This window comes from Aedes aegypti, chromosome 1 (assembly GCF_002204515.2).
Source record: "Aedes aegypti strain LVP_AGWG chromosome 1, AaegL5.0 Primary Assembly, whole genome shotgun sequence".
In the NCBI taxonomy this organism is placed as follows: domain Eukaryota; kingdom Metazoa; phylum Arthropoda; class Insecta; order Diptera; family Culicidae; genus Aedes; species Aedes aegypti.
This window is the reverse complement of record NC_035107.1, coordinates 235,728,174-235,755,012: the sequence shown is the minus strand read 5'-3', so window position 1 is coordinate 235,755,012 and position 26,839 is coordinate 235,728,174. Positions and strand designations below refer to the sequence as shown.

Below are 26,839 nucleotides of genomic sequence, written 5' to 3'. Positions count from 1 at the left end.
TCAAATTTTCGAAAGAAATTGCGCTTCAATTTCGGCTTTTTACCTATTAAGCCTAATTACTTTGTTAACTGATGGGTTTCCTTTATTAAGATTACCAGCAACTAAGCAAAGTTACTAATTTTCTTACGATCGTTAATTACACCTATAGGTATACTCTAGTTTTGTAATCGAAAATATCTATTCGAATGCTACGCAAAATGCGTAAATAGGATACACGTACAGGACCGTACAGGACGGTTCTCATACATCGAATACTGAGCGTATCCGTCGTCGCGGCGTTCGCAAAGTCGTAAAAGAATTCACCGATGCGTGACTGTTTTTGCTCTATTCCGTATGTATAGAACTTCTTCCACGGCGTGTCGGGAAGAATATTTTTGTTGAAAAATAGACATCGTCATACCATTTGAAGAAAAAAAAAATAGTTTTCTCCAAAGATTCACCGAGAGATGCGAAATAATTGTGTACAATAAGCTTTTGTTCCTCAAAGAATGATAACTTACGTATTCTCGGCACTCTAGGCCGATGCCGCGCTTCTTTTGTATTTTTTTTCGGAATCCTCTATCGATTCAGTCAGAACTGTTTAAAGCTTTTCGGATACGTTTTCACAACGCTTCGAACATGACTTGTCAGTGTATCTATTATCGGCAGCCTTGTTTCCTTCGGCAGCTTTCCTATAAGAACTGCAGGCGAATTTCTTCGGAAGCTCCAAATCAGTCGCATTTTGAGGCGTGTTCATTTGAATTGATGGCATCGCTGGAGATATTGATTGTTCAGTCTCGGAAATCTTGCCAGCGGGAAGCTGACAGAACAAGAATCATCTGAATATTCTGAATGTTTGTTCGATAGAAAAAATGTGTATTTGACGTTTGAAATTTGGTTTCCGATTACAGTCGAATGGTGCCGAAACCCTAAATCACCCTACATTATTTTACATGGGATGGGATAGAAAAGGAAACAAAGAGAGACTCTCAATGTTAGATGGGCCCTTTTGAAAAGTTACGCGAGATATGATATGGTGATGCCCTTTTTTTGTGATAAACCTTTGCCGTAACACGCCGCGACGCGCCGTGCCTTTCATACAGCTCAAGTAACAGCACGGTTGGCAGTCGTCGTCCGTGGAAACGATGATGCCCATGATGATGACGATGATGACGGACTAATGGGCGTAAAGCATAGAATAGCATAGCATTCATTGTTGCGAGGGTTCGTCCGTCCAGTTGGTACCTAGTATTGGTGTTCGATGGAATGTGCAGTAATAAATTGCTCGGACAGAATGTGTTGGTGATATGCTGTTACCACTTGTTTTGTTACGGCCGGGATATTTAACTGTTACACCAGACGATGCCAGCCGGTCGGTGCAATAAATGCAATAGAACGGGAAATAACAGTTGGGGAAAGGAATTCGTCGTACAATCAACAAAATTTGTTGAAACATTACTAAAGGACCTATGTACAAATGAGAGGCTCTCTTTGTTTACTTTCTCTTTGATCAATAACTGAGTCACATTAACCTCTTCTGTTGCGTTTTTTGTATGAAATGCTAGTCATGGAAACTGTCTTTCGATCTGTAGTGAAAAACTTCCCAAAAGCTTTAGTATTCCACTGTATCGAAAGAGAACGAGAGAGGAGAGAATCTCTCATTTGTACATAGAACCTTTAGTAATGTTTCGTGAGAAAGTTATCCAGTTAACCTTTATCCTTCAAAAAATAAAATTTCTTCTGCTTTCTGACGTTACCTCACAATTGGAACAGAGCCTGATTCTAAGATCAGTTTTCTACAAGCATTTCCTATAGGGGGAGATCTCGCAGTACCGGACACTGAAGCCACTGAAATAATAAATCGAAAAATATTGGTTTTATGTGATCCTGTTACCCATTTATGATGAACATTTTCATGTTAGTAGCGTACAAACATAAATTTGAAAATAATAATATAAAATTTGACATTACATTTTGAGCATGTATTCTAGTACTTAATTGGCCAATCATAAAAGGTGGGTCCCAACACCGGACACAATCTGGAAATGGCTCGGTTTCTGTAAATTTATACATCGTCGAATGTTTTTACTCCAGGAATAGTATTTCATAGCCAATTTAATGCATTTGCAACATTTATGAGAACAATTTTACGGTGTTGTTCTGAATATTCACTCTTTTTAGTTTAATTGCATGTTGAGTGCAATGATTGATGACTCCTTAAAAATGAATGTTTGAGAGCGGGTGAACAGATTCGCATAAATCTATCTGTCCAGGACTTCGACGGGTTCGTATGAAGTAAAAGTTTAGGAAAGTCTACGAAAAATTGAGAAAAAATGGGGAAACCGCATAATCTTACCGAATCTCCTTCAAAATGTAAGCCAGAAACATCTCTTCAATTCCAAACTAAATTCTTCTAAGAGTTCGTCAGAAACCTCTCGAATAATAAAGCATAAATTTTGTTTTGAATTTTTGTTATAACACATATGGTTTGAATGAGTATACCCCATTAGACATAAAGACGTTAGGCATAAGGACGTTAGGCATAAGTATGTTAGGCATAATGGACGTTAGGCATAAAGACATTAGGCATAATGGATGTTCGGCATAAAATACGTTAGGCATATTGGACGTTTGGCATAAAAAACTTGCGTGTGTGTCATTCAAAACTTGGGTTCGGGTCCATTTACAAATTCCATTACGTTGATGGGGGAGGGTGTGTGTCCTTAAGATGTAACAGCTCATAAAAAATAGTGGGAAATTCATACAAAAAGCGTTACGAGAGTGTGAGTTAATTGGTTGGTTATAAATTACAATTTCCGGTGTTATGAAATTTGACAAAGAATCCATTATCGCAAGATATGGAAGAAGATTGCTATCATGGTCATTGTTATCATTTTAAAGCTCAGTTAAACCCATTTTTGTAAGCATCTATTTATATTTGAGATGTGCAAGTGTTATTTACTCCTAGAGATGTATAGTTTGATGAGTAGAGTAAAGTGGGGCAAAAGTTCGAGTGGGGTAAGAGTTTCTTTTTAAGATTTCTAGCTCAATTCAAAACAAATCTTATAAATGTCATGGTAGTTTGAATGCTATTCAAGTAAGAGACTTTCAATCCAAATATCATAAAAATTGACTGAGATTTGGAAAAGTTACGGCTATTTGTTGTTTTTCGACGTGAATATTGTAATTTTTGGTCAAACTTTCGTTGCATGGAACCAATTGAAGATAAAATCTTTTTCAATATTTTATGTAAGGGCGTTTCTAAGCCTATCATAAGGTTGCTTTGAGGTGTATTAGTTTTTGCATAAATGCTTGAAAACATTTTTTGGGACGATCGCAGCAAGCCGTGCGCGCGGGCGGCTGTGTTTTGAATTTTCTGTCACGTTTACTTCGGTTCCACGTTTCGGACGGTGAAAAATAGATTCGGCTGATGGCGCTATGCCACCTTCAAAATGTTTAGTGCTCTCGTTATTCCCAAATCCGCCGATATTAGCAGGTGCAACGTAATCCGAGTAGTAGTGCTTTGTACAATACTAAACAGCTGCAATAAAGCTGGCTGATGGTACAGTGATTTAAGTGTTATTTTTTATTTGTGAAGATTTTAAAGATGGCTTGTGGCGTGCTAGATTTTTGCATGGTTCCGTTAGTGTTACGCCACCCAGATAGTTTTTTTTTTTCGTTTGGAATAAGTGTGACTTTGACAAAATAAGATAAAAAAGCATACGGTTGTGAGATTTTCATCATTTTTAATTTTATGCTTTCTGATAGTAAATGTTGAAAACCCATGTTAAGTATGAAAGCCGCCTTCGATGATGATTATTGTGTTACGAAAAAATAATTCAAACCAAATTCAGATTAGAAACCATTCAAAGGATGTCGATTCAAATTCGCAACAGATTAATATTGAAGTTTTTGACGAAAACGTATTTTTATTCGGCGTTCCGATAAATGGACGGATTTGGTGAGTTTGTTCCGATTTAACCGCTATTATTAATTTTGGGCTATTTCTGTAGCATGGGGTTGGGTCATTTCATCTTCTCGTTTCAGAGAGCGAATAATGGCGCTCAAACCAAAGCTTCTTAGCTAGGGCACAAGGTGGAAATACCTGTGTCTCATCCCTGGAAGACGAACACGCATGGAGTGACTTTAACTTTCTTAGCAACGTCACTCCCAACGATGATGAAAACATTACATTCACACTTACACTCAATTACAAAAAGTATACTAAACTACACATACACTAAATTTCAATCCGGTCGCATCACTCGCTTATAGTGAATCCTAGACCATTACCCTTCCCACCATCCAACTCCTTGACATCTATGAGGGCGTCGGTGAGTCGCTGGCCTCTCTTCAAGTAGGTGTCATATCATCATTTTCCTTTCCTACCCTCGTAACGGAGAAGATGGGCGTGGCCGGCAATGGAAATTATCATGTCTTTGCATCTCTGACTTCCGATTGGATAACTATTTGATCCAAAATAGTTTTCCATGAGCAACTGGAATAAGTGTTGTAAAGTTTATAACATGACAGTTTTCAGTATGCAATCTACGAAATACTCCGTTACCACGCAACGCAACGCAACGCAACGCAACGCAAAATGCTTGAAAACATTTTTTGGCCCATAGTGGTTCAAAAGTTCGAATCAGCGGGGCAAAAGTTCGCCCCATGTATAAAATCACGGAAAAATTGGCAAATTGCCTAAATCCAAATATTATCTTTAAATTTAGTTAGATTTGTCTGATCGTGCGAAATCTGTCACCAAAAATTTACATTTCTACTTAGTTTTGCGAAAAACTGCTATTTTTGAGTATATTACAATTATCCAGGTTTTGGGCAAATTTTGATGAAAATTTAGCGTGCATTTTTCGTCAAACTTAAGTATACGGCTGGTGTAAAGTATGCCTGTCATAAAAGTCTCGATATTTTGTGTTTTAGCCAGCGATTCGAGCAGCTAATTCAGGAATACGTTCACATATTTCACCAACAATTCTTGCATGTATACACCGAGGAAATGTAAAACGAATTCTTGCGTGGATTTTTTTAGCTTTTCTCCAAGAAAATGTTCATGGTAACCGTCTCAAAATTTATAGTGAAATTCGTTCGAAAGTGCTTATACATTTTCTCCTGAAATTTTGTTAATATATTTGCGTGGAAATTGCTCTAGTGATTACATCAAGAAAATCAACATAATTATTTCGAAAATACCTTCAAAAACTTCTTTAGGTTTTTATCTAGGATATCGAACATAATCTGGAATTCTACCAGAGTTTTTTTTTTTTCAAAGGTTCTTTCATGAAGTCTGAGGGTTATCGTCAAATTCCAACTTGATTGCCTGTGGAGATCCTTCAGGGAATTTCAGCAGAAAATATCAAAGTAAGTAAGTAAGAAATTTTCCAGCGATTCTATTAATTCTTTCAAGAATTTTCACTTAAAAATTGAAGAACATCAGTTTTTTCTGAGATTTATTCAAAAGAGCTTCAGTAATTTTATCAGAAACAAATTTTATAATTATTTATGCAAAAGTTTATCCAGATTCTTTCAACAAGCAAAATTTATAAACATCTTAACATCCTTCTATAGAATTCGCGAATAATGTCGTACTGGATTTTTCTATGTATCTCCCTGAATATTTTTTTTTTTTCAAAAAACCAATCAAAGGGTACCTCCAACATTCTAATAGAAACTCTTCTAGAGTTATGTAAATAATAATCACAGGAATCTTTCAAGTTCTCGCCTGAGAATTCCTCAAGGAATATCTGTTTTTGGTTTCTTCCAAAAGTTTTTACAAATATATTTGAAAAACACTAAAATAATTCCATAAGTTATTAGAAGATTCATCAAAAATTTCTTCAAGGGTCCATGGAAGAAAGATTAAAAAATACTGGAATTTGTTTGAGAATCAGTTTCGAAAAATCATTCAGTTATTTTTCATTGAACTTCTAGAAATTATTTTCTGATAATCCTGTAAGATTATACTACTAGAAATTTGCCAGTTATTTTTCGAGAGACTTGTTAAGGAATTTACTACAGTAATACTGTTTAAGATTACTTTTAGACATGTTAATTTTTTTAATTAACCTCTGGAAAATATTTGTTTTTCTGACTCTTGCATAAGATTAATCAGATCTTTGAGTTGTACAGTGTTTTCACGTCATTTTATCAGAGATCATTTTTTTAATGAATTCCTTCAAAGATTTGAAATTTTCGTTGGCAATTCCCTTAATAGAGGATTTAAATTCAGTAAAACGCATTCAAAACTTTTGTCTGAATTTTCAAAACAGCTCTTTCTAAAAATTACACGATTTGTTTCTAAAAAATCTGAGAGCTATCGACTACAACTTTTGTATTGAATTTTGTTTCATTCTGCATTATGGAAAAATATTTTATAAATTCTCAAAAGTAGAATGAAGGAAAATTCCAGCATGTTTTACTAGAGTTTTTCTTTTGTTTCTTTACACAGATTAATTCAGCAATTCTGAAGAAGATTCAGCAGTGATTTTCACCACCTCAAAATCAAAGATTTTCTCTTTCTCTCGTGGATTTTTCCAAAATTCTTTCAAAAACTATTCAAAACTTTGACATGGATTTATTTTAGATTACTATGCTTTATCCTTAGTGTTTTCCAGAGAAAACTTCAATTTATTTATGCTTTTTCAGCACACAAATTTTCAAGGGTTTTATTTCTATTTTTGGTTTTGCACTTCAATATTTTTTCCATGAATTCTTTCAAAACATCTTTTTGATACAAAATTATGATAAAATCACTTTTGTAGATTTCTCTACTGATTTTTCCTTTTTCCAGTTATTTTTGATACTACCAAGATTTCTTCTAGATGTCTTCTAGAAACTGATTATTATTGATTAAGTATCGTAGCGAGTTCGAGCGTTGGTTCGCTTTTTATTGTTCTTTCAAGTGAGCCTGCAACAAACTGGTGTGTCACGACAAGCGTATTCGGGAAGTGTGTCATTGAAGATTTAATTGGAATTTCTTGACAATTACTTTGGCTTTTGAAACTTGAAATAAGCATGCACTATTAGCTGTTTGCAAAAACAGTTGAAACTGAGAGTAGGATAAATTCAAAGCTATCAATAAGTGCGAAAAGCGAAAATTTATTTATTATAGAACGAGTAGGAACCCAACACCCTGTATTTGTTAAATAATCTATAAATTATCAGTATAAGTGCTTCTGGACAGTTTTCTGTTGCATTATCATGATATAGGTGAATAAATATTTGTAGTTTTCTGATTGTTTGCAAAGATCAGACCTTTCGACATACTCACAGTTTAATAAAACAAACAATAGATAGTGATTTTTCTACGTGGATCACATAATTCATGGGTTTGCTATCATCAACACACAAAAATAAGTAATCTTCATCCAGACAACACATGTTGCAAAAAAAGGATGTTCTGTAGAAGTCGCAAGTTATTTTTAACGGTAAATCCAGCCAGCAGTAGTTTAATCTGATAGGGTATATCCGGAGTTCATCTTTCATTCATATCACCAAAAGAAAAGAAACGACGAATGCAGATAATCCCTTAGCAAAAAAAAAAATGCTGAGCTTATTTGACTCAAAGTTTTGAATCAGAGTTTCAAAACTTCTTGCAGAAGATTTAAGCACTCAAACATATTAGATTCAAAATTTCTTTAGTTAGTTTAGTTTAGTGCGGCTTTGTTTCATTCAAGAATGACCACTAGCTCGCTAATTTGCCTTTTTGGGCTTATAGGGTTATTATACGGCTAATATAGGGTATGTCAGCTGTATAATAGCTCTATATTAGCACGCAGGGCGAATTAAAGTACCATTTGATTGCTTGGGTTTTCACCTTAAACTTATTTGCTTTAATGAACTCTTCATATTTTTCAAGAAAAAAATCGAAAGACTATAAATTGAAATACTTCAAATAGGGTATTAGGATGCACAAAAAGGACATATCTAAATAAATGAAAATGGAATGGTGTTTGTATGTCACGAGTTGGCTTGAGAACGGGACTATCGAACAATTGAACAATTCTTTCACTTTTATTTTCCTAAAGTGCTCCGACGTGTTTGAGTGGAATAATATTTTTGAAAATTGTCCAAGAAAATTGAGAAAACGGGAAATGAAAATTTGACATGAACTTCGGGATTTTTTTCAAAGCCTCTACGGCCTACTGGGCAATACAACGTTTGCCGGGATTACTAGTTGTTGAAGTGAATCAAATGTTCCAAGAGTAGAAACCATCCTATTGGCTTAATCTAGAAGGTTAGCACAAAGGGATGTAAGTAACCGAATCATAGTTTTGAGTTTTAAGTATTTTCAGCAATTTTTCATTCCATACTATTTGTACGGGAGGGGTCCCTCAATTAAAAACCAGGAAAATATTAAAAAATATACCGGGAAAAAAGCGGGGATTTGAATTACCTAACCACTACTTACGACGCTCCGTTATATGTTGAGGCAAACCAACGTAAGCGCGAATCAAAGCGAAACACGACTTGAGTTGATTTTACACTGGTACAAAAACGTCGTGAACGCAAAATTATTGCATGCATAATTTAAGCGATATACACGACGAAAAATTGTTTAAAAGGGGATTCATTTTGAAACAGTTTTAAAAGCTAGGTTGTGATTCTTTTGAATTTATTTTATCAAAATTGTATGAAAGTTACTTACGTTTACGTCGATTTGAAAAAGTAATCGATAAATGATTGTATTGTATAAGGTATCTTAAGACGAAGTAATTACAAGGTATAAGGGCTGATTTTTTTTTATTTAAGTTTACGAACATCATTGCAGCCAAAACGAATAACGGGCTACTTAGTCTTAAAGCCTCAAAACAAGTAATTGTAAAGGCCTGTCCCAATTTCAGTGCCAAACGCTAAAGCCAAAAACACAAGTTTACTCAATTTTTTAATGTTTTTCTTTTGTTTAATTCCAAAAAACATTTTTTTAGATTTTGTCACACTCCTTGGCTTATACTCAAATTTTGGGTGTATTTTGTTTTCTGTGTTCCTTCCGAAATGTCAGATAGGAACAACCCCAGTGTTAAAACTAAAAGCCCTGTGGTGTTCATTTATGGAACCATTTTTTAAATTAAAGTTTAAATATGATGAAGCCGTTATTTGAGCGGGAAAAATTGCTAAAAAAGGTTGCAGTAACATGCTCTTTCGTGTCATTCAATAAAAACAAGTTTTTATTAAACATTTTAGGACCCAATTATCAAATACTACAATATATTTGAAGAAGGAAATCTCACTCCACGTATCGAATACCTTAAGCGCTTTGATCAATAACGTGTAGAATCATTGATATACTTAGAAACGTGATTACCACTGGATTCGACAGGGTATCCATCCAACCGAGAAATCCTAGAAAATCGGGAAACCCCAGGAATTACAAACGACTTTGAAAATGCGGGAAATACCCGGGAGTTTGCAAAACACACCGTGTGAAAACGTATTTCAAGGGCACTAACTGCCCTTCGACGCATATTTGTCCCGCGGTTCACAAGGTCTCGTACTTCGCATAATATTTTCAGGAATCCTAATGGAATCACTGAGACATTCCTTGCCAGTAACAGTTGATAGAGTGCTAGTAAGATTATTAATAGATTTTAGAAATGATACTTGGCTGATTTTTCTCAAAATTATCGCCACATTTGTAGAGGTTGGGGAAAAGGTGATCCAAAAGAATATTTGACAAATTTCTTGGGAGATCTGCTGTAATCCTAGACAGCTTCATTCCATTTGGTGTATTTCTGGATTAAGTAAAATTCTTGGTAAAGTCATGTCTAGATTACTAGTTGGACTAGTCCTTGACTATGACAAAATTCTTATGAAGCCTCAGACGGGATTTCAGCAGATTTACAGCGAATTCTTCCAACCATTCAAACAAGTTTCTTGCAAAATCTTTTATGGTTAAATATCTAGCAAGCTCTTTTAGGTATTATTGGACAGAAGTTCTTAACGAGATTTTTGACAAACCCATTGATTGATCGCTCTTGGATTCATGTAGAAAAAAAACAGCTAATTTCATAGGAGAATCATAAGTGTTTTTTCATCTGTTAAAAAGATCTCACCCTAGACTCAACAAGAGAAACATCAGAATGAGAATTTCTCCAGGAACCAACCAGACTATGTCTAATGAAAAATTTCGAAGGCATTTTTAGAAAGAATACACAGAGCATAAATTTGTTCATAATTTCAAAATCTCTCTGAACTTTCTATGATTTTTTGGGGATGGACGGTCTTTTAGATATTTCAACAAATAGTTCATATGTTGTTTTTTTAATTTCTTTCGCAATTCAAAGCGTTTTGAATTCACATATTTTAAAAATATAGTCTTAAATAATTTGTAAATAACTTGGATCAAGTTCTCCAAATTTGGCCATTTTGAATAAAAAAAAAACATTTCGAGTCGCAGGATCTTTTTGTAATAAGCTGCTAATTTTTAGACATCCGGGAAAAATCCGGGACTTCGAAAATTGATTTTGAATTGACACTCTGATTTTAGAGTAGTATCCTAAACTATGCGAGAATTTTGAATTTTTCTCAGAATTCGAATTCACCTTGTTTGTTGTCCGTCCACACAATTCCACCGCCCCCTGTTGTGTTGCTTTTTTGCGACCCATCATCATCGTCATTCACGCTGTCCCTCGTCGGCTTCGTTCGTATCCATGGACAACAGCAATAACAACAGAACCGCCCGTCATCACGATCATCAACATTGAATCCAACCACTACCGTTACTTGGATACCTCGCCACTCACACACACTCAGCTTGCTGAGGTGGTCCACATGTCGCTGTATGGGTGTTCGAATCGTCGTCACCCCAATCGTCGTCTGTCTAGCTGTCGTCTTCGTGTTGAGGTGCCTTGGTGCATGGTCATAGTGTGTGCCTACGACGAACCCGTCACCGTCGTCATGAAGCAGCGAGGTTTGGGCAGGTTCCCGAGCGACTTGGGTTGGTAGTATTCGTCGTGTTGCGTTTCCAAGTGGTTCGTTTCTGTCGCGTCATTTCGTTGTCCGCCGTTTATTATTCGCAATAAAAGGGAAGAAGGTCTATTCTCAAGGTGTGTGGATTAAACGGTTACCTGGAATTTCGCAAGATTACGGTGTCGGTCAGGTACCTCCCGTGGGTTTATGATTGCAGCAAGGTCATCATCTTGCTACGCTTTATTGGTGGTTACCTGGGTGACGCGAATTTCGTTAACTACTCAATCTGCGAAGGAATGTGCATGGCTTGCTAAATGGAGGAAGTGATGTTTCAGTGAGTCATAAGTTCATCGATTTAGTGGCGTAGTTGATCTGATATTCCACGGTGAAACAACAAGTTAGTGATGACCTCATATATTGAATTCGCGAGGTGAATTAAGAAGGAAGTTACAAGTGTACCAACACCAAGTGGAAAAGCTCGCACGTTTAAAGAGAAATTACACGTTGTGCATTCAAAGTGGATATCCGGAGCAGATGGCTTCAAAGTGATAACACGTTGTTGTGCATCTAGGCAGCAGAAGAAAAGGTGACGGGAGTCTGAGGTGTAACTTGTCGAGTCGCTTCTGGTGTTCCTAATTCAAGGCCCTTGTGTTGAAAAGCAGCTGAAGCAAAAAGAGGTGCTGCGTGCTGCCAAAGGCTCCTTGATCGCGTGAAGAAGCGACAACAACAACGGCCAAATAGTGTTCGGCGACCGTTTTTTCTGTGCGAGTGAAAGAGAGATACCGAATGCGGCGAGGCGCGCATGTGTGAATGTATTAATTGGATTATCGTTACAGTTTTTGTGCCACTGCACGGTAAATACCTTTACTGCAGCAGCGTGAGGCTCTTCAAAACGTGATGGCATAAATTAGCATTTTTTTGTTCGTCGTGTTTCTACTTCGCGCAGTGCGTTGCTGTTATTGGTGTTGCTGTTCCTGTTTTTGTACTCGCTGTACTCTACTCACACGCTTCGTCGCTCTTTTTCTCCACGGCATTGACCACATTTACCTTAAGTCGTCGTAGTCGCGCTTCGTCTTCGTCGTCACCGGTTGTGCAGGTTTGTGTCAACATTTCCTTTTATTTTGAAGGCTTTGGGGGGAACTGGTTCACTGAATGTTGCCTGTGTTGTAAATACGCGTTATTTATTCATTGATCCACATCTTATAGGAATATAGCATGATTGAATCAATAGCATTCCTGCTACACATCGAGCCCCTTATCAGTGATCGATTTTTAGGAATAATTCAAGTGGAACCGATTTGGCTTTCGTAAGAAATTGCGAAATTTAGATAACACGTCGAAATTGTCACGTAATACTTGCCTCTTATCAATAAATCAATCAATTAATAACGAGATTTGAACATATCGGAAATGAATCGTATTAAACTTATCGAAGTATGTGCTACCTTATCAGCAACGGTAATTGTTTTATCTTCCAGCAACCTGATTTCTATTGGACCGATAACGTTCAATTTGCTACTTAAACCTTTCTAAGAATCCGACTTCTCTATCTTGCAAAACAGTTTTCATATTTTGTATGACCCAAAAATTCAATAGAAAAAAAAAACGGTGAAGATTACTCAATATAATACCTTCCTTCCTTTTATAGACGTTAGAATCTGCAACAAATCTGTCCTGAACTGTTGACGCGACTTCGTTTTAATGTCCCAGCAAGAACTACTCGCAGAACGGAATTCTTTCGACGCTCCACGCATAGAACGACGGTCAGAATAATCCACTTTATGTTTGCTGTAAATCTTTTAACGATGTGAATCAACATTACGAATTTAGAATAAGTAAACTAGCTTTGAAATCAAGAATTAGATTTTAAAAATTAGTCTGTGCGAATTTTTTTAAACTCGAAGGCTGTAAATAAATAAATAAAAAAACACACTATTCACAATTGCATTTCCAAATTCCAGTGAATCGAACCGCTTCGTTGTTTCCACTTCAGATGAATTGGGACAAAATTGTCCTTGCTCCAAGTGATCTCACAATTGCTTGTCACTTTCCTAACATGACATTTACTACACAATTCCCTTCACGAGAAGAGTGGACGTCTGGTGCTGGTGTATATTCTCGTGAGCTAAGGCTGAATCAATTGTACTCACTTGGTAGAAACTGCATCGTTTTTCAGGCGGTAATATTTGCTCTTATTATGTGTAGTTCAATCAGCACTTCAACAGCGCGTAATGGGTAAAGTCATATACTTCTGTTCTGATAGTCAGGCTGCTGTAAAAGCTCTTGCTTCGGCCAACTCAAGGTCGAAGCTTGTTATCGCATGTCGAACTCAAATTGAGAAACTAAATTCAGTATTCAACTCTGTAAATCTTGTATGGGTACTTGGCCATTCTTCCATCGCTGGAAATGAGTTGGCTGATGAGCTTGCTCGCAATGGATCATCGCATGACCTTATTGGCCCTGAGCCAGCTATTCCAATTTCGAAGTCCTGGTGAAGCTTCATATTAAATTTTTGGGCGGCAACTCGGCAAACAACATTGGAATAGTTTGGAGTCGTGTCGTCAAACTAAATTGAACATTACTGAGCCATCTCCAAGGGTGGCGAAGTATTTAACAAATCTGTCAAAGCAGAATTGCAGTCTCTTGGTCAGAGCGTTGACAGGCCACTGCCGACTCAACTATTACATGCCAAAAATTCAGCGTTCTGACTCATTTGTGTGCGTGTGAGTTGTGACTCCGATTATTGAACTTCCTATCACCTGATATGTAACTATCCAGTTTTTGCGCAAATGTGATTCCGATTACTTGGTAAACTCTTATTAAGTGAAACTGATTTCAGAAGCCTGAATCTTCAGGACATTCTGTTATTCTTAACCCGCTGTGGTAATAAGCTATAGGTTCTCTTTACGCTCATGCGTTCTGAAGTGGCCTTTTAAGGGCGCTGTTTGAACCCATTGTGGTATGAAGCTACGTGCTCTTATTTCGCTTATGCAATTTGACCTCTTCAAGGGACCCTACCCCTATTTCCCTTTCTTGATTATGATGAAATAGGCTCAAATATGGTAATGGCACAAATCCCCTAATTGGCGGGGAATGTGCCTCTGGAGCCGGCCTTCTGATAGCTGATTGTATTTTTTCATATAAAACGTGAGACATCATCAATCTTTGCAAGCTCTTCAATTACTGTTAGAGCTGTGAAAGGCTACCCGCAATGTGTGTACCATCACCTCTATTGTGATATCCAATTGTTGATGAACTTTGATTGACTTTGCTGATGTAATTTTTCATCCGAAATAAATTATGTCTCCTCGTGGTGCGATATGGAAGGGCTGAACATAAATCTCAAAACCATGATCGCACTCTTTACACAAAAGAGGGAAATGCTCATAAATGAAATTAAATTGAAAGGGGCTCTTCTGAAATTATAAAAAAAAAACAGTCAGATGGCCAGCAGTGAATTTTGACAGTAAACTGTTCTGGTATTCAATTCTGGAGCAAGTAGTTGGTAAGGAATTGGGACTAAAATTTAAAATGATCCTATTGAAATGATTTAAATGATCTACACGTCCCAGAGCTTTGCCCAGGATCAATCGTAGTTTATACTGATGGTTCTATATTTAGCAATCAAGTTGGCCCAGGAATTAATACATCGATCCCCACGGGCAAGTTGCCAACAGGTTTTTCAATTTAATTTCAAGCTTTTTTCGAATATTCAAACATCATAAACTACAGATTTTTTAATATTTGCATTATATCTGATAGGCAAGCAACTTTAAATATTTTTAATTCATAATTTTGCACTTCTTAACGTGTGTATTCATAAATTCTAAAAATTGACCTGCCAAAATCAAGTAAAAATATGTTTTAGGAAGATTGAAGGAAACGAATGAGCCAGTACTTCAGCAAGATTTGAATCGTCCCATCATGTAATTGAACCTGTACTATTTTATAGGTTATCTAACTGTACTCCCAGAATGGAGTTCAAAGCTTGGTACTTCGTAGATATGGACATGAGTGATAGTGAGATAAATTAGGAAGAACGATTAAGCAAAGTAAGGGGATATTTGATTGTTCGCGACTAAACACATAAAGTGAAGTCTCCATAACTCGATAGTGAAAGGACCATCGAGTTAGGGAAGTATTGAGTTATAGAACACAAAACCAGTGCAAATGCGATCCAAGGGACCATTGAGGTAGTCATGAAAACAAAGTGTTTCATTGTTCTCGAGATGCGGACTATCGAGTAAGGGAGAGTTGACTGTATTGTCAAAAATGCTGAGTATGATGAAACTTAGAAGATATATATTAGATAGCCAGTTCTTTCACCATCTCTAAATGTTTAAGATAATGCCAATTATAGGTGCCAAAAACTTTTCGGGGAAAACGGGGTATTCAGGAAACTGACGTTGTAAGAAACGGCATTCAGGGAAAAGTAACACAATCATAGTATATGTGTTTGGTTAATGCTGGCGAGATTCAAAATTAATATCCCAAGATACTGTAGTCCAATTACTCATAACTCTCGTAATACTTACCTGGCAGCATCCAAGGAAAATCTAGAATTAACTTCTGAGAACATTTTCTGGCATCCATCCGTAGATCTTTTACAGGATACTTGTAAGATTTCTGTCGGAATTAATTTTTCCAATCGTAGTGTTTGCATCGTTGGCTACAGGATAAAAATACAGTAATGCCCCGATTTTGTCAGACCGATGCTAGTGTATTTTTATTTATCTATTTTTTTTCGTAACATGATCTGTTTAACTTACACTCCCAGGTATCAAACGCCCTGATTTTTTAATTTCAAAACCATGACGCTTAGTGTTTTCTGATACCAATGTGGTTTTCATCGATCAGCCACTAAATTTCTACTGTACCAGGGATCATGAAAATGAGTGATGTTGGCTCCAGAGATTTTGCTCGGCGAACTGGCGGAATCGCATGTTCCTGGTCAAGCTTCATGGCTTCAAAACACAAGTTTATTCGTATTTTGAAGCCACGTAATGTTTTTAATTTTAATTAACAATTTCATCGTACTCTGATAAATATAGTTACACCAAATTGGGCTTTTGTGGACCAACACCATGTGTGTAATTTTGGCATTTCCTGAAAAATCCACGTTGAGTTGATTTCTACACCTTCTACTGATTTTTTTTATTTTACTGCACACAAAGATGCTTAATATAATGAAGCTTCTTTATATGTAAAATTATTTGCGAAAAAGAAGAACAAATCAACCCAAGAGAAGTATTCAGAATATTTTTAAATTACACACCAGATGCAGATTTGTGCAACTTCATTAAAGCCTGTAATGCAACACAATTGTTTTTAGACGAACCTACATACTGCCAAAAAATCATATGATTTTACGTCTTTTGGATGCACATAAAAGAAGCGAGCCGAATGACGTAAATGTGTGTTGTATCTTAAATACGTCAGTTTCTAATTCAGGAAATATCGATCACTGTGCTATCGTTCCCGTGTCCTTTAAATTGTTCATTTTTTTGTTCAATACACCTTCAAGAACACGTTTTTGTGTCGTTTCATCATGTACATCGTGTGGCATTCAGTCATGACGTGAATAGTAATTCTCATTACTTGAAGAGTGTGAGTTGCCAAATCACAAAGATAACAATTTAATGAGTGGCATAGTATAGTGATGATCAAGAAGTTTTCAATCCAACAACTTGTCATCCCATAGAGCCAGAATGATATCCTGGTAAACTCAGTAATTTTTGTCATAACCATAAGCTGGCATGAGAATTTTTAGACTAGAAACCTTTGCTATTTGGAGACCGTGTTTGCCTCTGCATCTCCACAAAGGTTACTGGGAGGGATGTTTGTTAATGTGGAGGATCGTTGGGTCACAGGATTCACTTTGATAAGCGATTAGACCAGTGATTCCCAAAGTCGGCGCTCAGCCTCAGGGGTGGGGGGGGGGGGGGGTGTGTGAAAATTTCTAAAACTGAATTTAGGGGGCGAAAATGCTGGAAAGTGGGCGAAAGTGATGGTATGGGAACAATTGAAAAACAAAAATAGATTCTAAGTTTGTAAGAGACACTCATATTTTAATGAAAGCATTCACACCTGAGGAAGATTTTATTTGACACCTAACTATATCATCTGTCCTCGTATTTACCTTTAAACGCGCTCGTTATTAAATTATAATAGACAAATTTGACGATTGTCGTTGAGGTCTGATTAATTTGGTCGAAAATGAATGTGTTTTGAAGGAAGAAAATATACGCGAACTTTTGGCGATACAGTTGACTCTCCACATCTCGATATCGAAACTGCCATCGAGATAGGGAGAGATCGATAATACTTATTGGAAAACCGCTTCTTTATCAGGAAAATAGAGAAAATAATAAACAAGCAGACATCATTTCACGTTCCTGACTTTTTCTGAATCACGAAAATTTGGTCTAGTAACCTTTTAATATTGGGTATAATGACATACGAAGAGAACATCTATATAAATAAAAATGGAGTGGTGTTTGTATGTCACGAAATGGCTTGCGAACGAGCCACCAGATTTTGACAATTCTTTCACTAAAGTGTTCGTGAAGTGTTCCGACGTGTTTGTGTGTTTGAAAAGTTCAGAATATTCGCCGAGAAATTCGAAATAACGAAAGTGAACGGAACTATTTTTTTGTATGGGACGTTTCAAGGCGTTTTTCTACAGCCCACTTGATGGCAAGACGAAGTTTGCCGGGACCACTAGTTTTGAATAAAAAATCAACTAAAGCACATCGAGGTACGGAGATATAGAGATAAGGAGGGTATCGAGATATGAAAAATGGAAATTGTATGCAGAATAAAGGGATCAACAAAATCAGCAACAAAGAGAGAGAGATATATCGAGATATGGAACATCGAGATGTGGAGAGTCAACTGTATTTGAAATTTATTTGTAAGTTCTTTTATTTATCACGCATGTGTTACACTACTCATTTTGATTTCTAGGTTACACGAATTCTAATCAGTACTTGTAGTACAAATAATTTAAAAAATAAACTTATGTGACTCTGGTGGACAAAAATCGAGTTCCAATGATAAAACCACTAAATGCTACATACGTAGATCACCCTACTTAAAAATAGGCCATGGATTGAAGCTTTTAAAAATCTTAATTGCACTGAACGTTATATTTCAGTACACTAAGAGTTGAAAGTCTGGGTTTGCTTATATTTTTTTCATATTTTGTATATAGATCGGACTGTTTCCAGAACAATAAATTTAATACAACAATTGAAAAAACTTAAATAAGACAAAAAATCCAAAAAATAGTCAAAACTTTATCGATGATCGCACAGTAGCCAGAATAATTGATCTGATGAAACAAAAAAAAATGATGCATATGAGAGATATTGCGTGACTCTTTCATGGATGTACAAGTAGAAAATATTTCTTTGGGTATTTTAATTGAAGCATTATGATTTACTACTATACCCTTCAAATTTGACCAATTTTCCAAATAATAATATTTATAATAATGTTTAAACTTATCAGGGGGGCGATTCAAAAAAATATGGCCTCAAGGGGGCGAGAGTCAGAAAAGATTGGGAAACACTGGATTAGACCATGATAAATAATTTGACGCGAGCAGTGAATCAATTGTCACCCAGCACGCAGCAACAAAGACATTGTCACCTCCTATTCTTGTTGTAACAATCTTATTCCGCAACATGAGTTTATCATCACTTGAGCAGAATATGACAAAGATCGATCACCACGTGCGCAGCGATTTTCTGGGCTTCGCATTGCAATTTTCGAGAACTTTCTCCGTGTTGGTAAACATTGACACATTATCAAACAGCATCCATAAAATAAATTTGGTTCTGTGTTTAAAATAACTGATTCATCGCGAGTTGAAAAGGTTGTAACAATGTTGCGCTCTGTGATTGTCATGACAATTTTGTTTTTGATTGTGTCCTTATCCGCAACAGTTGCGACAAACGGTTGTGAGCTAGCTTGCTTTGTTGTTTGTTTTTCGTCCATTTTGATGATAATTTGATTCACTGGACACGAGCAAAGGATCAAACACTACTAACCTGCTTTGCGATCCGCGCCACTAATATATCATGCAACGCAAGCGACGCGCAACACGATTGATCCTGCTCACATCACCCGCCCCCGCAGGAGCAAGTGACACGAGCAAAGGATCAAACACTACTCAGATGAAATTCCAACAAGAACTCCTGCTGAAAAACTCAGGGTAACTTCTGATGGAATCGCAACAGAAGCTTTTGATGGAGTTCTTGATGGAATCTCTGAAAGAATTCCTGGTGTGAGGATGGAAACTTTTGAAGTTAGAGCTAGGAGAACTTTTTAAAGAATCCTTTGAAGTATTCCAGATGGAACCCCTTGAAGAACTCCAGGTTGAATATGAGGAATTTCAGATGAACTTTCAGAAGGAATTCCTAAAGGAATTCTTAGTGTAACTCCTTGTTAAATCACTGGACAAAATCTTGATTGCTTTTCTGGAGGAACACCTCGTGGAATTATGTAGGAATTACCGATGCAATCCATGAAGAAATTATGGTACATGGTAAAATTCCTGATAGATTCCTTGTAGGAATTCCTGGTACTAGGAATTTCTAATTGAACTTTTGATAGAATCACGGGTAAAACTGCTGGTGGATTTGTTAAAGAAATAGGTTAAAAATCAACTCAAGGGCGTAAATTTTCTAGACACCCATGGCGACGACGTTGCGTAAATTCACGCATTTTGACTTGTTACCCATCTGTATAGGCAGTTCATGGGAAGTCGAAGCTTCCATTTGACATGCTGACGTCGATGTTCTTGCAACATCCCTGCAAACAGTACGATCAGTTCGTCAAACATCTAGCTCCGCCCAACGGTAATTGGAGGAAAATCAAACTCGTTTGAATACGATACAAAGGATATCTCGGTTTTTGAATGATCGTATAGACGTGGCCAAGGTCATAGCTGACCTTGTACATCACGTATGTACTCAATATTTCCAATATAAACTTGTTCGATCTGATTAAAATAATATAATGTTTAGGTTAACAAAATCGGGTAAAAAAGTATGCTAAAATCGGGAGTAATATTGCGAAGTATCAAGAAAAAATATAGAACGGCCATTAGATCTATAGCCCGAAAATTTCAAGAATTTACTTCCAGTAAAGGCCGGTATTTCCTTCCCCACTCAAACTAACATGTCATAACAAGCTATGAACGCTTCCTCCAGAATGACAATGACGGTGGTCCGGATTCCATCCGTGTAGCGTGTCTATTCCGCGAAAAAGGTTCGTGGGACAGAAAGTCGTCATTTCGCATCAACAACCGCCACGCCACCCGAAACCACACAAACCGGTTAAACAATGATACCGCAAACTAACCGAAGTCAAAGACACTGACCACCTCGGCTCTCCCTGCTTACCGGAGAAGGATGCTAATGAGCATTTCCTCCGACGAGGGAAGGCAATCAACAACATCGGGCCATCCACCACAGTACAAACACTTGCACTTGTGGACGGCCGTGACGTTTGATTGTGCATAGTTCGGGTTCCGTTTGTGTCATTCCGCGATGCTATTCGTATCTGATGCCATTCGGAATGCACAGTAGGGTGGACCAAAATGATCAAAAACAGGCTTTGCAGAATTCGTTTTGTATCGGTACATGATCGGCAATGTTTCGCAAGTTGTAACAAGCTTGATAAACAGCAGCAGCGAAGGAGAGCCCCAAAAAGAGAGCGATGATAAAACCTATTTTTCTCGTTTGTTTAGAGCTTGCTTAGATGGGTTTTTATCATGCACTGTTATCCCCTCGATATAATCAGAGCTTTAGCAGTAGACAATAAACAAACTCTCATGATGTGTTGCGGATCATGATTGTTAAAAAGAGCGATAAGTGAGAGATGCTCTCAATTTTCTCAGAATTCAACCCCTGGTCATTACCCCTGTTATTCCAAATGCACAATTTGAGGAGCTTAAACAAAGTATTTTTTTTTGTTTCTGTTTGATCATTATGTAACACCCTAATGTCCACCCTTCGTCATCACCGCCGTTCGAAGAAGCGGTCATTTTTGCTGATTTGACGAAAGGGAAAGTGCGAGAAAATCTCTGCTCTATCATCGTCACATCAGAAGCGCTCAGGAGTGTTGTCGTTTTGATGAGATTCAGTTCACCACCACCGGAAGCGATTTAAATTGATTGGATAGTGGAGCGAGTTTGTGTGGTGCTCTAAAGTGTGTCTGTGTGTGCGAATGATCCGCGACGGTGGCGACTTCACGCATAGCTCGGACAATTGGCGCGTAATGTTTCGTCGTCGTATCGTGGGAATCGGCGAGCGAAAGCGTTGAGGCGTTTATTACCGCGGAAGGTCTAATGATGTTTGCGAAGGGCAATGGCAAGGATTGAACTGTTCAGTGGTTAATTAAATGAGGGACAGTTTTACAGTGAGAAACTTGTGTCGATGGGTTTCCGATCTGAAGTAGGAACATTGCACACATGGATACGTGTTCAACGGATGAATCAGTTTTAACATTCGCGTAAATTTTGCATAATACCGTGAGTCACGATCATTCGACTAGGGAACTATTCCTACTTCCTAATATCCGCTTTCTTGCAAGGTTGAAATGCTTTATGTTAATAATTGCATTGAAATGAGCATTCAGTTCGATGCTTCAGAACAATTTTCCGAACACCAAATCGAAGCAGCCTCTAGCCCAGGCTCTTTGATTCAAGTGAAGGAACAAGGAGTGCTGCCTATCGTGCTCGGTTGTTCCCAATTTGGAGGGTTTAGGCAGGAGATCTTGAACTCCATTAGAGAAAACAAGGTTTCCTTCCAAATCGCAAAGAAAGGAGACTGCCACGTTTTGCCGGAAACTCTGAAAATTCGCAAACTTCTTCTTAAACATTTTGAAGATAAGAAGCACAATTTTTTTACTTATGACGACAAAACTGAACGTGTGTTCAAAGTCGTCTGGAAAGGTCTCTCGGGTGACTATAAGTCACCTGAAGAGATCAAAAATGGAATAAATGATTTACTTGGATTTTCCCTAGTCCAAGTAATCATTATGAAAAAGAGAACCCAATCTGCCATTGTTCGGAAAGGGCTTTCTCAAGAATATTATTTAGTTCATTTTAACAAAAAAGATCTAAATAATATTAAAGCTTTAGAAAAAGCAAAACTTATGTTTGATGTCCGTGTGAAATGGGAACATTTCCTGAAACCTGGAGGAAAATATCTAGAACCCCTCTCAGTGCCAAAAGTGGGGTCATGGTACAAAAAATGCCGCATGGATGCTAAAGGCATGATTTGCGGAGGTTATTCTCACACTAAGGACGTCTGTCCAGTGAAGGAAGATACCACCAAGTTTATATGTTCGAATTGCGGGGGTAATCATGAGTCCAATTTTTGGGCGTGCTCTTCGCGTAGGCAAGTCGTCGAGGCTCGTGCCAGACAGATGAACAGTAGTGTCCGTTACTATAACGGTCGTTTCCGGAATTTTCCTGGTAGAGTATCGAACAATGCTCATTTTTCAGTTAACGATCGCTTGATTAAGAATCATACCCATCAGGAAGATTATAATCATGCTCATTCACAAACTAATTTAAATCCGTTGGGTAGCCGTTCGAATCTTTCAATTTCGAATGTCTACCCAAGGGAAATCCTTTGCCGATATCGTAGCAGGTAATTTGAACTCCTCTTAATCAAATGTTATTGGATTGCTTTTTTTTTTCTAATGGATTCAATAAATAATAATTTAAATATTTTAAATTGGAATGCTCGTTCTTTGGTGAAAAGGACGAGCTGTTTAATTTTCTTACAGCTACTAACATACATATAGCAGTTACTACTGAAACTTAATTGAAACTTGGATCCAAACTCAAAAAAGATCCAATCTTTTTTGTTTATCGTAATGATCGACTTGATGGGACATGTGGGGGAGTTGCAATCATCATTCATAGGAGTATAAAACATCAACTGTTTTCGTCATTTGAAACTAAAGTTTTTGAAACTTGAGGTGTTTCTGTTGAAACACAGCTTGGTAAGTATACTTTCATAGCTGCCTATTTGCCTTTTCAATGCTCTGGGCAGCAAGTTAATTGGCTTTATCCTGACTTGCGGAATTGACTCGCAATAAGTCAATTTTTTTGTCATTGGTGACTTTAATGCCAAACATCGGTCATGGAATAATTCACGAAGTTATTCCAATGGCAGAATTTGGTTTGATGATTGCCCATCAGGATATTTCTCAATTAATACTCTGATAGCCCTACATGTTTTTCCTCTTCTAGAAATTTTTCTACGATTGATTTGGTCTTAACCAACTCTAGTCATCTTTGTAGCCAACTGGTTCCTTATGCTGATTTAAATTCTGATCATGTTCCTATTACATTTCAAATATCCCATGAAGCGATTCTCAATCCTGTCATCACCACTTTCAATTATTTTCCATCCGACTGGAATATATATATATATGAAACATGTATCGATAGTAATCTTGATGTTAACATTTCTTTACGAATAAAACTTGATATTGACAATGCTCTCGTAATTCTAACAAATTCCATTGTTTAAGCCAGGAGCATTGCAATTCTTTGGAAGAAGTAAAATTTGAATCCGTGATTATAGGCGATAATCTTAAATTCTTGATCCGTCTTAAAAACGCGAAGAGAAGGCTATTTCAATGCACTCGCGATCCTCGTATGAAAATTATATTGCAGGATTTGCAGAAATAAATTTAAAAAACGAATTTCACAATTAAGAAACAAAAATTTTGAAAATAAAGTTTTCCAATTGGCCTTTTTGGAAATTATCTAAATTTTGAAAAAAAAACCTCAGAAGCCAATACCGCCATTGAAAGAGGAAAACAAATTATTACTAACTAATTGCGAAAAAGCTCAAAAACTTGCTATGTAGTTTGAAAGCGCGCTCAATTTTAATTTAGGACTTACTAGTCCAATTGAAAATCAAGTTACTCAGGACTTTGAAAATATTCTCAATCAAGAGAACGTTTTCTAAAAAATCCTAGGAGACTGATTTGGAAGAAGTGAGAACTATAATTAAAAAAAATGGAAGCTCCTGGCGATGATGAAATTTTCTACATCCTCATCAAGAAACTTCCAGAACTTAGCTTATCATTCTCAGTTGGTATACCAGAGTTGCTTAATATCAATGATATCAGCTGATGGCTGATGGTCTAAAACTATTTGCGAGCTATCAATATCACTTTGATTTGACAACCAACAGCAGTGATGCGACATCGCACTCTAGATCAAAATCACTGCAGAATAAGTGATCACGTGGTCATTATCCACGCTATTAATGTTTTTCAGTGACCAACACATAGTTTCAATCTATCTGCATCACTGTCGAAAATATTGTACTGATAAATTGCCATTTTATCTTCTTAATTTAAAGCTAAACTTAACCTATCAGTGATATCCATAGTCTATCGCCATCAATGCACTGGTGATGGAGTAGACAGCATGATGTTGATGTGATATGGAATGATCCGATTTGTATCGCAGTCGGCCTGTACAAATCAGCAAATTTTAAGCATTGATAGTGACATCGAGCAACTCTGTGATATACCTATTTAACAAATGTTTTAGGTTGGCATATTTTCCGGCCAAAGGAAAAAATCAAGACTAACAATTCAAAAAGCCTCATCTCCAAAAAATAAACAATGAGAAAAATGCAATCTCGTTTTGTCAAACAATAAATCAAATTTAAATTATGAATTTAAGCTTTTTATGTTATTTTATCGTCCAGAAAGTCGATGGATAAACTGATTTATAGCTATGAATATTCATTACTATCATTTTGGCAAAAAATCCTGCTAAAAAAACGAGTCAAAGGAAATGAGGCTTTTATTTCACCAAAAGCTGTGCAGCCCTTTTCATGCTTACCCTCCGAGATTTATGGTTTTCAAGGGCTTTTGACTATAAACTAGTAGTTTACTATCGATATGATGGTTATACAATTAATTTGTCTGTCAAAACCATAATAAATCACACCTTGCTCGGTTACTCGCGAGTAAACGCTCGCGAGCTTGTTGCTACTTCTTTTGACATGTTCTCCCGAGCAGACGGGTGCGGGCTTACTCACACCTAGCCAGAACCCGAGTCTGTGATGCTTGTTATGCGTTGGTATACACTCGTGAGCTGCTTCGTGATGCGAACTTTTCCAGCACTGTTCAGATGTGGCCTTTTGAAAATCTTTCAAAATTGATGATAAAATACGATAATTGAAGAAGAGTTTACGTGGTAAAGCAAGGTACATGGGATCTCTGCAGCAAGAGGAGATTCGTGCGGTCGATTAAATATGTGATTTATTCAATCATCGTCATCGATAAACATAATGGATGTGCTAAGCGAGAGTGTCGTCGAGCAATTATATGGACATATTTGTTCAATTGAAGTAATATTTCAATTGAACGTTATGTTTCATGCAATTGTAACGAAATCGTGTTGTTATTAATAACTCGTGAAGTACAGACATGCTGACACAGGTATTATTAGGTAGTATGATACAAAATACATCACTTCACAGGAACCCGACGGAAAATTTGATTATGTTCGCCGTTGAGACTATCGCTGTGTAAAATAATACAGGGAGCGGAGCGGCTGAAGTATAGCTTGTATCTGCTAAGTAAATTTGAAACATATTTTCGTAATTTTAGTTGCAATTTTGATGTTTGTTTAATAGGCCTCAACTCGGTTTCAAGTAAATATAGAAATGGGGCCTTTTTGGGAAAAGGCCGCATTTACGATTAATATCCTAATTATCGGGAAATGAGATGGGGCCTTTTAGAAAAATGATATTTTTTCAACTTTCATGCATATTTTTGCATGACTATTGTATGTTACAGTAAGAATAGGCTCTTATACACTTAAATCAGCAGAAACCCGATTTGTTTACATTTTGGACTTGAGGCCTTTTCAATTGTTGGTCTTGAAATGCTAAGGTTGTACCAATTTTAAAATCAGACAAAAATCCTGCAGAAGCTCCTAGCTATCGTCCAATCAGCTTGCTTTGTTTCATCAGTAAACCTTTTCAATATGACATTTTGAGCAGAATGATGATATAGAAATTAAAAAAAATGGTCCAGTCATATGATAGTCTACAATTGGTTATTCATTTATCGAAACTCCGTTCCACTGCGTTCACCATGATTGGGGACACAAATTTAGCCGTTAGCCTTGAAATTTCACTCTCACGGTCTTCCTTCCGGATGGTGGTCCCAACCACTACCCATCCATTCATCGTTGAAAATTCGTTGAATAAACTGCTTCAAACGAATTCCACTTACGCGAGTGGTGTCGGTTCACCACCGATGAAAACCAATTAAATTTGCCAGTCAAGGTTGTTTCTGGCTGGCTCGGCCAATTACTTTCTGGTATAACATTGTAGGCAGAGGGGTTGTAATTATATTTTCGCGAACTAATTTTGTGGCACCTGCTTCTCTCGGTTGACCGACCGTTGGTTGTCGGGGGGAAAATTATGGTTAGGTCCATCGTATCAGTTTGCAAGGTTCGATGGTTTTGGGTACCTTTTTAGGCTGTTTCCCGTTCATTTCCTATCACTTAGACATTCGTTAAATTCTGTTGGCTTAAGAAAATTGGATCGTTCGCTTCGACTTTCGAACGTTACATCGTTCATGTAGAGGGACATACTAAAGAAATTTGACAATCGCATAATGAATGGGATGATATAAGACGTTTGACTTGGACTTCTCTAACAATAGCTTCTAATACTTCAAAAGCTAATATTTCTTTGGGCAGGCATTAAATCTCAACTGGGATAGAACCAACTTATCAGTAGTGTTCTTTATGAGCACTTCTTCAGCTTTTTATATTTATTTCCCATTTTTGCATTTAAATATCGTGTTACAATCACGAAGATAGTCTTTAAGGTTTCAAACCCGTGACCGTCAGCCTGATCTTGTTGAATTG

The 26,839-nt window shown here is 37.0% G+C and overlaps 1 protein-coding gene across 11 annotated transcripts in view; it reads left to right on the top strand.

The window, feature by feature from the left end:
- Positions 1–26,839, top strand: part of LOC5564681 (afadin) — a 331,635-nt gene that overhangs the window by 3,008 nt on the left and 301,788 nt on the right. For 5 of the 11 annotated variants that reach the window (XM_021837294.1, XM_021837299.1, XM_021837298.1 and 2 more), the window contains exon 1: positions 10,931–11,998. The exons of 2 other annotated variants lie outside the window; for them this stretch is intronic. The gene's annotated coding sequence lies outside the window, so the exon portion shown is untranslated. Of the gene's footprint in view, positions 1–10,925; positions 11,999–26,839 lie in introns of those variants that run through there. 4 more of the 11 variants (XM_021837288.1, XM_021837292.1, XM_021837291.1 and 1 more) reach the window with 4 other exon arrangements.